Consider the following 15,306-nt stretch of genomic DNA (forward strand, 5'->3'; position numbering starts at 1 on the left):
TCTATGGAGCTGTGTACAGCGGTCCGCAGAGACCAGATAGCAGAGGTATATGCTTGTTACCCTCTTTTAAATTCTGTTTTCGTAGATGAAATTATAAATGATGTTTGCGTAGATAAACAAGGAAAACAAAATAGCCTTGGACGAGACCCACTGTTTGAAAACCCTGTTTGGCATGCATGCGATTCAAACAAGAAAAAATCCAAGGCGAAAGAGACATTAAAGAAAAAGTACGTAGATACCTTAATGAATTTATTAGAGAAATTTCAGGATGTTTTTCCTGATGATTTGCCAGATGGCCTACCACCATCTAGAGAAGTAGACCATGGCATCGAAGTTATGCCAGGATCAAAACCTATAAGCAAACCTGCTTATAGATTAAGCCACTCCAAGGCACTGGAGATGGAAAAACAATTAACGGAATATTTGAACAAAGGCTTCATTCGGCCTAGTTCAAGTCCGTAGGCATCGCCTATTCTTCTGGTAATGAAGAAAGACGGATCTATGCGGATGTGCATAGACTATAGGGCTCTTAACGATTAAGAACAAGTATCCGATGCCACGCATGGATGAGTTGTTTGATAAACTCTATGGATCGAGATACTTTACAAAAGTAGACCTGAGATCAGGGTATCATCAGGTTAGAATTAAAGCAGAAGATGTTACGAAGACAGCATTTAGGACCCGTTTCGGGCATTTTGAGTTTTTGGTTATGCCATTTGGGCTAACCAATGCTCCAGCAACGTTTATGATGCTGATGGACATCATTTTATGTCCATATTTGGGAAAATTCGTAGTAGTTTTCCTAGATGATATTCTTGTGTACAGTAAGACACAGAAAGAACACATAGAGCATTTGCGTCTAGTGTTCGAGTTGTTGCGAGAGCACAAACTATTTGCGAAGAAGAGCAAATGTGAATTTTTTGAAACAGAAATTCACTACCTTGGCCATATTATATCCGCCAATGGTACTCGGATGGAGGAGGTTATTCTTAAATGGCCAGCGCCGAAGAATCTCGAGGAACTGCAGATTTTTCTTGGCATGTCGGGGTTCTACCGACAGTATGTGAAGAACTACGCGAAGATCGCAGTCCCATTGACTGACCAGTTTTTACGGTCAAAAACTAAAAACATTAGTTGGGGGGAAGCCCAACAGAAGAGCTTTGATAAGCTCAAGGTGACGGTAGTAGCAGCTGCACCTGTTTTGACTATTGTCGATCCAAATGAGCCGTTTGTCTTGGAAACAGACGTTAGTAATGAGGCCATTGGGGCCGTACTTATGCAAAGGGGACAGTTTCTTAGTCTTCAAGAATGATTTCTTGGAGTCACTACGTGGTTTATGTGAGCACGATCCATCTTTTACAGAGGTCTAGCGCGCTGTACGCGTACGCACTTCTTCACAGACACGACCACCTCCCTCGTTGGCACAAATTGCTAGTCCGGAGAGACTGGCCGAAGGTGCAACGGGAAGGGAAGCGAGAGTTAGTCCGGAGAGACTAGCTGTGTCTTCTGGGTATAGTTGGGAGCCAGAGAGCTCTGACAAAGGCCCTTCATCACCTTTGACTGCCACGGCTTCAAAGGGGAGTGATAAACTTCATCGGGGGGAGAAATATGCTAATTACTCCATTGATGACGGGTACTTACTCTACAAGGGTAGAGTATGTGTACCAACTATTGGTGACTTTCGGGCCCAAATTCTTAAAGAAAGTCATGATAGTCCAAGTGCGGGTCATCCCGGGATTCAGAAGACCTATGCACTAGTAAAAAGATAGTTTTATTGGCCTAGTTTGTTTAAGGACGTCCAGACTTATGTGCTGAAATACAATAAGTGCCAGGTCAATAAACACGAACGTCTTAAGGTTGGAGGACTACTCCATCCGCTAGAGATTCCTCAGGGGAAATGGGAAAGCATTTCCATGGATTTCATTACCAGTTTACCCAGGGAATGACTCGGTGTGGGTGGTAGTGGACAGGTTAACTAAAATGGCAAAGTTTATCGCCACGAAGAAAACTCTTAAAACACCAGAGTTGGCAAAACTCTTTATTGAACATCTCTACAAGCTATATGGCTTGCCCGAAGATATAGTGTCGGATAGAGAGGGAAAGTTCAAGAGTCATTTTTGGAGGGAAGTCTTCAAAAAGTTGGATACTACTCTGAGTATGAGTACGGCAGATCATCCGAAGTCTGATAGTCAAACTGAAAGAGTTAACCAAATTCTAGAGGATATGTTGTGCTCTTATGTTAGTAAGAAGCAATCTAATTGGGAAGAGTACTTGCCCTTATTGGAGTTTGCCTATAACAGCTCCAAACACTCAGCGACTGGATTTACACCATTCATGTTAATGTATGGATGCCAGCCGAGATCTCCAATGGTGGTTGTAGGCCTAGAAAAGGAGAAGATTCAATCTGTCAAGGATTTCCTTGAAGATATGAATGATATGCTCAGATCCGCACGTGAGAGCATTCGTAGCGCTCAAGATTGCGCTAAAACTTATGCGGATAAAGGACGTAGAAAGGTGACCTTTGTAGAAGGTGACTTTGTATTCCTTAAGGTTCCTGTGTAGTCAGAAATGCGTAGTCAGAAACCATGAAAATGGGAAAGTGTGATATGCGAGATATTGTGGTCCTTAAATCCTTAAGAAGATTGGGGACGTAGCATATAAACTTGAGTTACCGGAGAGTTCTCAAGTCCATCCTGTCTTCCATGTTAGTAAACTGAAGAAATTAGTTCACCGGCTAGAGAACGCAGTTTCTCCAGAGATTTTGGTGGACTTGATAGAGCCACCAAAGATACCACATGAACCTGAAAAGATTCTAGAGTATCGTGATAGACAAACCCAACATAAAGTGTACCAGGAGGTACTTGTTAAATGGACAGACAGGGATGAGGAGGCAGCTACTTGGGAACGCCGTAGTGCAATTTCCAAGAGGTTTCCCCAGTTTGTTTTCGAGGACGAAAACTCTTCTTAAGGGGGGGTAATGTCACGTAGGCTGTAACGCCTGTGAGATCGACGGCAGACCGGATGGCCAGACGGGGCTTTAGCGTCAACGCCTCAGCCGGAGCGCCGAGGACGTGGCCATCCGGGTTCAGTGGTGGGAGAGGACGCCCATGCGGAGTCATGAGCGGCCAGGCTAGTGTGGACGGTAGGCCACACACTATATAGCCTGGGGGATGAGGGGCAATGCTCATTCTTCCTCTATGGCTGGGTGGTGACCGTCCCCTCTTGTGGTAACGCCTGTAGTGGTGTTACGATAATCTAACAGTAGACCTCTTTTGTTGTGTGAAGAAGAAGAAGAATTTTCAGCCTCTCACCTTGTGTGTTCTCTTCTAGGGTTTATGTGAGCGTGTGTGTGCTTGCAAGATCTCAAGCTCTCTTCTCCCCTGCATTTTTTCATGGTATCAAAGCCTAGTTCATGCTAAGGGCTGAGCGGCAAGCAAGAGAAGCATAAGAATTTTCAGCCTCTCACCTTGTGTGTCCTCTTCTAGGGTTTGTGTGAGTGTGTGTGTGCTTATAAGAGCTCAAGCTCTCTTCTCCCCTACATCTTTTTATGGAATTAGAGCCTGGTTCATGTTAAGGGCTGAGCGGCAAGCAAGAGAAGCACAGGAAGCGGTACGAGGATAAGAGCTTCATTTACTCTTCCCCCTTTGTGTTGGCTACTACACCCTTGTCGGGAGCTCTTCGCGGGAGGCACCGGTAAACGAACTCTGATTGAGGAGCTTTCTTCGCGGGGAGCAAAGCTACAGGGCAACTATACTGTCCGTTAGACCCAATTTTTTGGGCACAAAACGCGTTTTGGGCGTAGAGGCGTTCCGAGCACTGCGGGTAAGTTTTGTTCTCTACAGAACTGTGTTTTTGGAACTACAGGAAGGGCGATTGGTTGTGCAGACACTGTGTGTACTGCAAAGAGGTCTCAAAGTTTCCATTGGGTGTATGTATGTAAATTGAGGTCGCTGCTGCAGAAAATACAATAGTTTGTGCAGCTCAAATAACAAGAGTGCTGTTTTTTTAAAATTTGTGTTGCAAAAAAGATATCGAATGATGGAACAAACCAGATTGTTGCAGAGAAGCTTGACAAGAACAACTTTCCATGCTTGGAGGTTTAATTTGACAAATTTCCTTATGGGAAAAGGTTACTGCTGGGACTACATTGAAGGTGAACATGAGGAGGCACCGAAGATATCAGAGATTAATCCAACTGTTGCAGATGTAAAACAAGGAAATTCATGTATTGGCTTTCTATTAGTATACAAGACACCATGATATACAGGATCCCAAGTCACCTAAGGAGGCATGGGACACCTTGGTGAAGCTGTATGAAACTAACACCAAGACACGAAAGATTCAGTTGAAGAATAAGCTTCATACTATGGTGAAGAAGAATATGTCTATGAATAATTATGCCTTGAAGATCAAGGGCATCGTGGAATCCCTTGCATCAATTGGTGTTTCTATTGATAATGATGACTGATAAGGTGGAAGTGTGTCTACATGGTCTCGGGCCACAATACAAGGCGTTCAAGACGTCTATTCAGACTCGGGATCTCGAACATTCCCAACTTCACACATTTGGTGTCAATGCTGATCATTGAAGAGAAGAACTTGGGTGAAGATCAGTCTTCACAAAACAAAAACAAAAAATAGTTCAAAGCAGCAAGCCTTCTACACAAAACAACAGTCTTCAACAAAACAAAAATAGTTCAAAGTAGCAAGCCTTCTACACAAGTGCAGTTAGAGGATGAGATAGAGATCATGGACATGGCCAAGGTGGTCGCCGAACAGGTAATTAGAATTATGGCTAGCAGCAACAACAGTCCCGGGATTCACAACAACAACACAGGTGGAAGAGGCTAGTTTAGAGGCAGGGGGAGTCAAAGAGGTCATGGTAATTGGCAAAGGCAACATAATGATACACGAGGTTGTTTTTACTATGGCAAGCCTGAACATGTGCAGGCAGATTGCTATAAGAAGCAGAGTGACATGCGAAATGGAAAAGTGCAGTAAAACGACTATGCATCCTCTAGCAGAAATAATGAGGATAATGAGAGGTTGTTTGTTATGCAACATGTGGTTAATGCTGTGTCTAGAAATGACGTAGCAGCATGTAAAGATGATGTATGGTATGTTGATTTAGGTGCTTCGAACCACATGACAAGTCATGGTGAGTGGTTCAAGGAAATAAAGAGTCTTGAAAGACCACGTTTTGTTGAAATAGGGGATGACACTGCTCATTCGATTGCCCATGTTGGGGATGTGCCATTGTCCATGCAGGACGGTAAGGTGAAGTACCTTGCAGATGTACTTCATGTTTCAAACATTACAAAGAATCTGGTTTCTGTTGGCCACATGATTGAGCAGGGTTTGCAGGTCTGGTTGAACCAGACTTTAAAAATAAAAGCAGGCTGGTTGCAAAAGGTAATAGAGTGGGCAGAATGTTTACATTGAATGTAAATATGCCTGAAGGGAGTGCTGCAATGTTTGCAAATGGTTCTAGATTTGTTGTTGCAAATACAGACTTTGGCATAAGAGAATTGGGCATGTGCAAAGAATGAAGTCTATGCAGACTAAAGAAATTGTGACAGGGCTGCCTAAGTTTAAAGTTGAAGGTATGCAGAAAGTTTGTGAAGCATGTCAATTTGGAAAGCAAACAAAACATGTACTTCCACATAACAGAAATATACTTCCACATAACAGAAATGTAAGCAGGAATGTACTAGATGTTGTGCATCAGATGTATGGGTCCCTGTGAAGACTATGTCTATGGGTGGCTGCTCTGCAGGCAGGTACTACGTAACATTCATTGATGACCACACGAGGAAAGTGTGGGTGTACTTCATGAAGGAGGAGAGTGAAGTATTCACTCATTTTTAGAATTTTAGAGTGATGCTGAAAAACAGACAGGAAAGCATGTGAAGTGCCTAACTCAAATGAAGGGGGAGAATACTTCTCCAATGAGTTCTTTGAATTCTTGCAAAAGAATGGCATTCAGAGACAATTTACATGCAGATACACTCCGTAGCAAAATGGAGTTGCCGAGCAGAAAAACAGGCACATTTTTGTAGAGATAGTACGAGCATTGATGGAATAGAACAATATGCCGCATAGCTATTGGGGGTTGAGGCTATGTCTATAGCAGTTTATATCATGAACAAGACTCCTACTGCATCCATACATGATGTAACGCCAGAGGAGAAGTTTACTAGTAAGAAACCTGAAATGTCTCATTTGAAAGTTTTTGGATGTATTGCAGATGTGCATGTGCCAGATGAGTTGCATACTAAGCTGGATCCAAAAGTAGAAAAATGTGTCTTTATTGGGTATTCTCTTAAGCAAAAGGGATATAGATGTTATAATCCTACAAGTTAATTGAGCTTAAGCATGGATGTTATATTTAATGAGATGAGTAGCTGATATGCTGTCGAATGTTGGGGTTGATGTAAGTGGAAATGTGGTTGCATAGAATGCAAGTCAGCAAAATCACAGTCATTGAGTGGACCAGGAGAGTCCTCATGTAGCGGTTCTGTTGTGATAGACCATGGAGTGGCAGGCTGCATCATAATACTAGTCCTGAAAATGTAGTTGGTACATCACATAAAGGCAAAGAGAAAGTGGTTGAGCCCCTTGGTATGCCTAATATTTCTGTAGGGCATTCTCTTGTTGATGGAGATTCTAGTGGCTCAGAGATGAGCCTTGATGAGAAGTTTGGGATTCTAGCAATGAGGAAACCTGTTGTAGCTTTGTATTCATGGCTTCCATAGCCTTGATGAGAAGTTTGGGATTCTAGCAATGAGGAAACCTGGTGTGAAGAAGGCTATGGAAGCCATGAATACAAAGCTACAAAGATCTGGAAGAGTCAAAAACCCTATGCAAAGGTTGACTTATGATGGTTATGTGGCACATCACTATGCTTATATGGCAAAAGTTGTGTAGGTTGTAGAACCCACATGTTTTGATGAGGCTATTGGAAATGTGTGCTGGGAGAAAGCTATGAATGATGGATGCATTGTATGGAAATGAGACTTGGGATCTGCTGCCATTACCTGAAGGCAAGAAATCTATTGGATGTAAGTGGGTGTATAAGGTGAAACATAACAGTGATGGTAGCAAAAGCAGGTACAAGGCTAGATTGGTAGCCAAAGGATATGCGTAAACACATGGGATTGATTATGAGGAGACATTTGCCCTAGTTGCAAAGATGGCAACTATGAGAGTTGTGATTGCGGTGGCTGCAGCACAGCTAAAGGCCGATTTTTACATCAGATGGATGTAAAAAATGTGTTCTTGCATGGTGACTTGCAAGAAGAGGTGTATATGGATCAGCCACTAGGTTTTGAGGATACAGGTCACCCAGAGTATGTATGTAAGCTTTGTAAGGCTTTGTATGGGCTGAAGCAAGCTCCACGAGCATGGCATGACAAGATTGCTAAGTATCTTGTCACTATTGGATTTCATATGGCAGATGCAAATCACTCTTTGTATGTGCACAAGAGTGATAAGGGTATTGTGATCATCACCATCATATATGTAGATGATCTTATTGTTGGGGGTGACAACTTGGATGAGATTGAGCATGTGAAAAGTCTTCTCAAAAGGAAGTTTGAGATGAAGGATTTGGGAGATCTACACTACTTTTTGGGAATTGAGGTCATTTGCACACCTGAGGGTATTTGGCTGTCATAAATACAATATGTATTGGACATGTTGTCCAAGTATGGGATGGATGATTGTAAGTCAATCTCGGTGCCATTAGATCAAAATGGCAAGCTTAGTGTAGATATAGGTTATGTGTTGGAGGATCCCACTATGTACATGAAGATTGTGGGGAGTTTGATCTATGTCACGGTCAACAAGCCAGATTTGAGCTGCACTGTTGGCTTAGAGAGCCAGTTTATGTAGGTTTTGCACAAACCACATCTTGACAGTGTGTGACGCACACTTCGGTACTTGAGGGCCACTTGATTATGCATTGTTTTATGCAGCACAGGTGTACCATTGGAGCTATGTGGGTACACAGATGTAGATTGGGCAGGTAGCATCTTAGACATGAGATCTACCAATGGATTTATGTTTTCATTGGGAAGTGCTGCTGTGACATGGAGCAGCAAGAAACAGCCCACAGTTACCTTGTCGAGTACAGAGGAGCTGCGGTGGCAGCATGTGAGGTAGCTTGGTTACGCAAGCTACTTGCTGATTTGGGGTTACATGTGGAGAGAAAGGTTGTCATATATTGTAATAATCTTAGTAGTATATAGTTGGCCAGGAACCCAGTTTTTCATGCGCGTACGAAACACATTGAGGTATATTACCACTTCATCAGGGAGAGAGTCTTGGTAGTAGGCAACATCGACTTGGCCTATGTCAGCACACAGGATCATATATTGTGACAATCTTAGCAGTATATAGTTGTCCAGGAACCCAGTTTTTCATGTGTGTGTTAGTCACTTTATCTTCTTTGTAGACCTCTTTTGTTGTGTGAAGAAGAAGAACTTTCAGCCTCTCACCTTGTGTGTTCTCTTCTAGGGTTTGTGTGAGTGTGTGTGTGATTGCAAGAGCTCAAGCTCTCTTCTCCCCTGCATCTTTTCAACGTTGACCCCAATCTAATATGAGTCCTCCTAGCTCTTTTATTATCCTGCAACATTAGCTAACTTTAAACCTACAACCCCATAATCTTATCGAACACTTTACTAACCTTCTGTTGACCTTCTGTTGTTGACACCTATCAAACTGAATTTTACTAAAATTTGACCTTCTATTGACACCTGTCAAACTCAATTTGACTGAAATTGACTAAAACAAACCCAATCGATTTTAGCTACCTCAAGTGAATCAGAAATTTTCACTTATGTGTCTTCTAGCACTCCTTGACTCTCAGGCCACTCTAATTTCATAAAGATATAGCATTATTCACTTATGTGTCCTCTGGCACTCCTTGACTCTCAGGCCACTCTAATTTCATAAAGATATAACATTATAGACTCTTAACTGACTGCAAGCGGACTTAAATCTGAATGTACAGTGAATTATATGAGATAATTCAGTCCTTATAGTCAACTAATTCACTTGAATTGTCTCAATTTGTATTTAATGAGTTCTTGAGAGAACATGGGATTAGAAGGAAGCTTACATGCAGCTATACCCCTCAACAAAATGGGGTTTAAGAGCAAGAATAGAGTGATTGTTGAATGAGAAGGGTATTCCATCATATTATTATCGAGACGCATGTGTTACAGTGGTGTATATCTTAAACAAGACACCTATAGCTACCAAACATACAAGAGTACACTAGAGATGAGGTTGACAAGTTTTAGGCCCAACATTAGACACTTTGATACATGGGATTTGGTTGAGTTACCAAATGGCAAGACTGTTATTGGTTACAAATGGATTTAGAAGGTCAAATGTAAGTCATGGTTCCATGGAAAGACCCAAGGTAAGGTTGGTCACCAAGGGTTATGCACAAACTCATGGACTTGATTATGATGAGATATTTTCTAATTGCTAAGATGGCTACCCTAAGGTTTATGATTTCATTGGATACATTTAAAGATTGGTAACTACACCAAATAGATGTGAAGAATGCATTCTTGAATAGAGAGTTGCAAGAAGAGGTGTAGCCATAGGGATATGTACATCCCCAGGATTTACCACACATGTATGTATATTGGAGAAGGCATTATATGGTTTGAAGAAAGTACCACAATCTTAAGTGATAAGATTATCATGCACCTTATAAGCATTGGCTTTCATGATGGGAATTCAGATTCTTCACTAGGAATGGTTTGGTTGTAATTGTGATTTATGTGTATAACTTGATAGTCACAGGTGAGTGTGGGAATATATTACTGAAGAGAAAGCATCATTGGGTAGCCAATTTGACATGAAAGACTTGGGAGGGTTGAGATTCTCTCTTAACATTGAGGTGGTGGACATTGGATGTTATTTGGTTTGTGTAAAGGTATACCTTGGATATGTTAGCAAAGTTGCATGACTGGAAGCAAGACTATGATGACACCATTGGAGTAAAACATAAAGCCAAGGGCTTATTTGGTGGAGTTAGAAGATGCTACCATGTACAAGAAGATGGTTGGCAGCTTGATTTACTTAACAATCACTAGACCAAATTTATGTTATATGGTGGGACTAGTTAGCCAATTTATGTAGAGTTTTAGGAAACCACATTTAGATGCCGTTAGGAGGACCATGAGATATGTAAAGACCACTACCCATTATGGTCTATTTATGAGCATGGAAAGGATGTGATAGTTTATAGTTACACAGATGCAGATTAGAGAAGAAGTGCTTATTATGATGGGAAGTCTACTAGTAGGTACACATTTATCTTGGGAAGTGTTGCTATGGGTTGGAGCAATAAGAAGAAATCAATTGTTGCATTATCTAGCATGGAGGTAGAGTAGAAGCTTCTATGGGCTACATGTGAAGTGATTTGGCTGTGAAAACTACTTGATGATTTGGGATAGTATCACAATGGAGTGGTTATTATACATTGTGACAACATGAGAAGTATTTAGTTAGCTACTAGTAATCCAATATATCAACACATAGACGTCTATAATCATTTCATTAGAGATAAGGTGTTGGATGGACATGTTAATTTGGCATATATGAAGAAGACTAAGGAACAAATTACCTATAGACTTGGAGTACTAGAGATAGATATGATGAACTTCAGGGGGAGTAGAGATGGATATGATGAACTTTAGGGGGAGTGTTGGGATAGCAAGTTCATCAAGATAGTGTCGGTGTGACACATGTGTGGGGTGCATTAGTGGTAGGAGTGTGTGGATAATAATTAGCAATGCCCTATAGCCAAGTATGTGGACATTTGGTGCTACATTAGTATGGTGTGAACTTATCATTATGTGTATGTGGTTTTTAGAAGATGAAGAGTGCTTTTGTTTATATTTGCTCACTTCATTTTTTGGCCAATCGTAAGCAAGATTACAATGTTTCATTGTTGAGGTTAGCAAGTTTCTAAGACTAGCTAGCAATGGAGGAGAAGGGGGCTCCAAAGGAAAGTAGACACAATCTTCAAAATAGGAGTATGAATCTTAGTTTACCATTTGATACATTGAAGCAATGTACAATAGTACCTAAAATCTCCTATTGCCTCTATTTTGTAGATCATCCATGATATCTCGCATGAGATGATAGAAGGATGCTCTCGAAATGAGGATGCATACCATATTTTAATATTGTCTAATTTGACGTAGTGCTAAAGTGCCTAGCTTCCATGTGAGTTCCATGTATGCTTATGATGTTGCGATGGTGTTGCTGGGGAGTTTGGCCTTGGGCCACACTTTCTTGGCAATTTTCTTGGTGCAAGCCATACTCTTAAAGATGAGAAATGATGCCAAGTTAAAATTTTTAGCCCAAAATGATGCAAATAATTAGCAAGTAACACTTATCCCTAATATTTAATGAGAAATGGGAAGAAATGAGGCCAACTTGAAACTTATAATACAAAATGATGCAATAATTATCAAGTAACACTTGAATTTTAATTATCCCTAACTTATTATAAATAGTCATAAATTTTGTCAAAGATGATCTGACATTCTATCCTTATTATCTGGCTGACCAGTCTTTTGACATATGACACACCTCTTAGCATACTCATGTGCATCCTTCAAAACTGTGGGCCACCACAATCTAGCCTGGAGAATTTTCTTGCTTGCTGTTATATCTCCTGAGAAGTGTCCACCTGCTTCACCAGAATGTGCTGTTATATCTCCTGAGAAGTGTCCACCTACTTCACCAGAATGTGCTTCTTGAATAACAGCATTCAGTTCAAAATCTGGAACACACCTTCTGATGACTTGATCAATGCCCTTCCTATATAATGTCCCTGCAATTACCAAAAAAGGTCTACTCTTCAAAGAAAACTTCCTTCTCTGATCTGCAATAAACTCACCTGGGAAAGTGCTGTCAATCAGAAATATCAATAATTAGTCGTACTATGACACAAAGTTGGGGTTTGGACTTCGGTCACTTCTTAGAATCAAAACACACTTGTATGAAACCTCACAGCCTCCTCACCTCCCTTTCTCTCCCTAGGTTAAGATAAAAATATACACATCAAAGGTGAGATCATAATTCATGGAAGGAAAGATGAAAGGCTCCAGAGAAGCAAGAATTTATGCCAGTCTTGCAGCTCCAAACAAGAGGGCGATTCTTTGTTGGAAGAAAATCTTCCGACTCGGGATTATGTGAATGGAAACATACGGGGGATATTGGTAAGGTTCATCCGTTCTAATTGGGCGATTTGGACGGAACATATTAAAGAAAATGAATATAGCAATCACTTACAAGAGGATAAGACAAATGGGGTTTGCCTTTTGATAAGAGATTAGGAGGAATTAATCATGATTTAGAAGAAATAATGGTGGCTAAAATCTATAAAAAATAGAGATACACAGAGAATTGCAATTTTAAATCCATATAGGCTGTGTAAGAGAGGATTATATAGATGTGTAGAGCTTGAAGAGAGCTTCGTGTCTATATAAAAACTTTCAAAAACGGACAACCGAGCGAAAAGTTATGAGCATTTCACTACAAGACTATAAAACTGCCAAAATTCTATAAAAACAGAGATACACAGAGAATTGCAGTTTTAAATCCATATAGGCTGTGCAAAAGAGGATTAGATAGATGCGTAGAGCTTGAAGAGAGCTTCAGGCCCATATAAAAACTTTTAAAAACAGACAACCAAGCGAAAAGTTATGAGCATTTTACTACAAGACTATAAAACTGCCAAAATTCGCCTAAAAGTTAGCAATTTTGGGAGAAATTCTGATCATCAATGAAGTAAGGGATTAAGAAATTAGTTAGATGAGTGGAAAGAGCATATAAAGAGCTTCCTAGCCATATGATCAATTTAAGAAACCAACACCCGAGTGATGAGTAATTACCGGTTGAAAATTAGGTATTGGACCACAAAACTGCACTTCCCTCTCTTTGCATGAAACCTCAATTTTCACATAGCCTCTTGCCTTTCATCTCCTTCATGATTCAAGCTAGAGGGTAAGGGTTAACATTGCTCAGGACAATCATAAAGATATACCTGTGGTCCCCAAAGTCTTTCCGTATGCTCATTACCGCTAAAACCATTGGTACCTCCAAAGGAGGGCGGCAATAAGGCAAGGGCTACCTTGAGAAGTCACAGGCCCACCAAGATAATAACTCCTTATCCCACTTATCATGAATCATCAAAGAGGTCCAAAATTGGGTTAAGCATGAGGAGCTAATGCTAAATGAGACATTCACATGTAAAGAGAGTGTTTGAATAGGGGTTTGAAAGATAAGAGAATGGCAATGACACAAAATGCTCAATTGAGGAGGCTCATTCCTTGATTTGAAAGGGAGAGGAGGGCTCCTTTTATAGGTGGAGAATCACCCCCTCTTCCATTGTTACAAATTACAACATAAAAATCTTCAACCCTTCAGTGACATAAGGGTAGATGTCACCATCAATTGTCTTCTTAGGCTAAGTCTTCTATTGATTATTAAATTGAAGACTTTTTGACTTTGAGAGTGTGATGAGATAATGGCCAAGTCTAAGTGGCATGTAGGTGGAGATCCCACTTACACAGGGCGGAATTCTCCTCTTCCATGTAGGCATTCTAGAAGAATCTTTTCCAATTATGCACCTACACACACTCCTCCACATGCCTTCCACACTCCCCAACTTGTAGCCTTATGGTGAATACCATATTAATAATACAATAAAAATCCATGTGAGCATGAAGACCCACTTTTATTTTCCACATCACTAGCCTATCCACCATACCAAAGTATTTATCAAGTATACTTGTGGCATTTACAATGTGTGCACTCTAAATCAAGTAAAACCATTATATTTGAAGATAGAATGCTGTTATCGGGGTAGCCGCCAAGCCGTCGCATCACCACGCCGTTATTCCATTGTGGGGCGCCGCAATCTTCTTGGACAAGCTTCCACCTTATTACCATTGCGAAACCATCAAAATATGCACAAAATTGACATGAAAGATATCAATTTTTCACGTCACATCTATCCCCCCCCAGCAGATCCTCCATGCTTGTCTGGGGGGGTCTGCTGGCCATGGTGCTCGAGGGTAGAATATCTTTAGCCGGTACTCATTGGCACGTCCGGGAACCTCTTGGCCACTTGCATCCTCTAGAAGATAGGTGTTATTTTTGAACTTTTGCTTTATCCTGAAGGGGCCTTCCCATCGTCGAAGAAGCTTCTTATCTAGCCGTTTCTCCACACGGACATCATACCTCATGACTAAGCTTCCTTGCTTGAGTTCTGGCTTCTTCTTCTTCTTTGTGAGAGTGTCATGCCTTGCCTTGCGCCGTTGTTGTGCAGCCTCCAAATTTTGAAGTGCCCCTGAAGTCGCCTCTCATCCAAGATCTCGAGTTATGCTAGGCGTTGGGCATGTGTTTCTTCTTCATTATTCAAGCGTGCAAAAGATGGGCGAAGGCTTGTGATTTCCAATTCTATTGGCAAAATAGCCTCCATTCCATAAACTAACTGAAAAGGTGTGAAACCAAGAGAGAGTTTGTGAGTTGTCCTATAGGCCCATAGGACCTCTGGCAAATGCACATCCCACTTTCTCTTCATAGTATCCACTAGCTTAGACAAAGATCCACAAAGCAGTCCATTAGTTTTTTCTACTAAACCATTACATTGGGGATAATAGGGAGTTAACATAGCATGCTTTATTTTTAATTTCTGCACCAAAGCTTCAATCAAGTCATTCCTGAAAGACCTCCCCCCATCCGTAAGGATTTCTAATGGACACCCAAATCGGGCACATATGTATTCCCTGAGAAAGGATGCCACAGCCACTGCTTTATTATTGACCATTGCCTTTGCTTCTGCCCACCTTGTTGCATAATCTGTGGCCACCAATATGTAATACTTCCCATGTGAGGAACGAGGAAGTGGGCCCACAAAATCTAATCCCCACCTTTCAAATGGACCATATGCTGGGATAGGGTTTAAGGGTCCGGGAACTAATTGCTTATGCCCATATGCCTGGCATACTTCACAGCTTCTGCACCACTCATGGATATCTTTGCTGAGTCGAGGCCAATAATACCCTGTGTTAAGGATCCTCCGAGTTGTGCTGGCTGAGGCAAAGTGACCTGAACATTCATGACATAATTCCATAATCCTTTTAGACTCCTCTAGGCTCACCACCCTCCTAAGAATCTTATCCTTACCTTGCTTGTAAAGAACATCCCCTAGAATTGTGTAAGGATGAGCTTTCCTGGTAAGCCTTTGCTTCTGTTGAGGATTCAATC

The sequence above is a fragment of the Cibotium barometz genome, chromosome 56, assembly GCF_041138505.1.
Source record: "Cibotium barometz isolate CiBa-2024 chromosome 56, ASM4113850v1, whole genome shotgun sequence".
Lineage (NCBI taxonomy): Eukaryota > Viridiplantae > Streptophyta > Polypodiopsida > Cyatheales > Cibotiaceae > Cibotium > Cibotium barometz.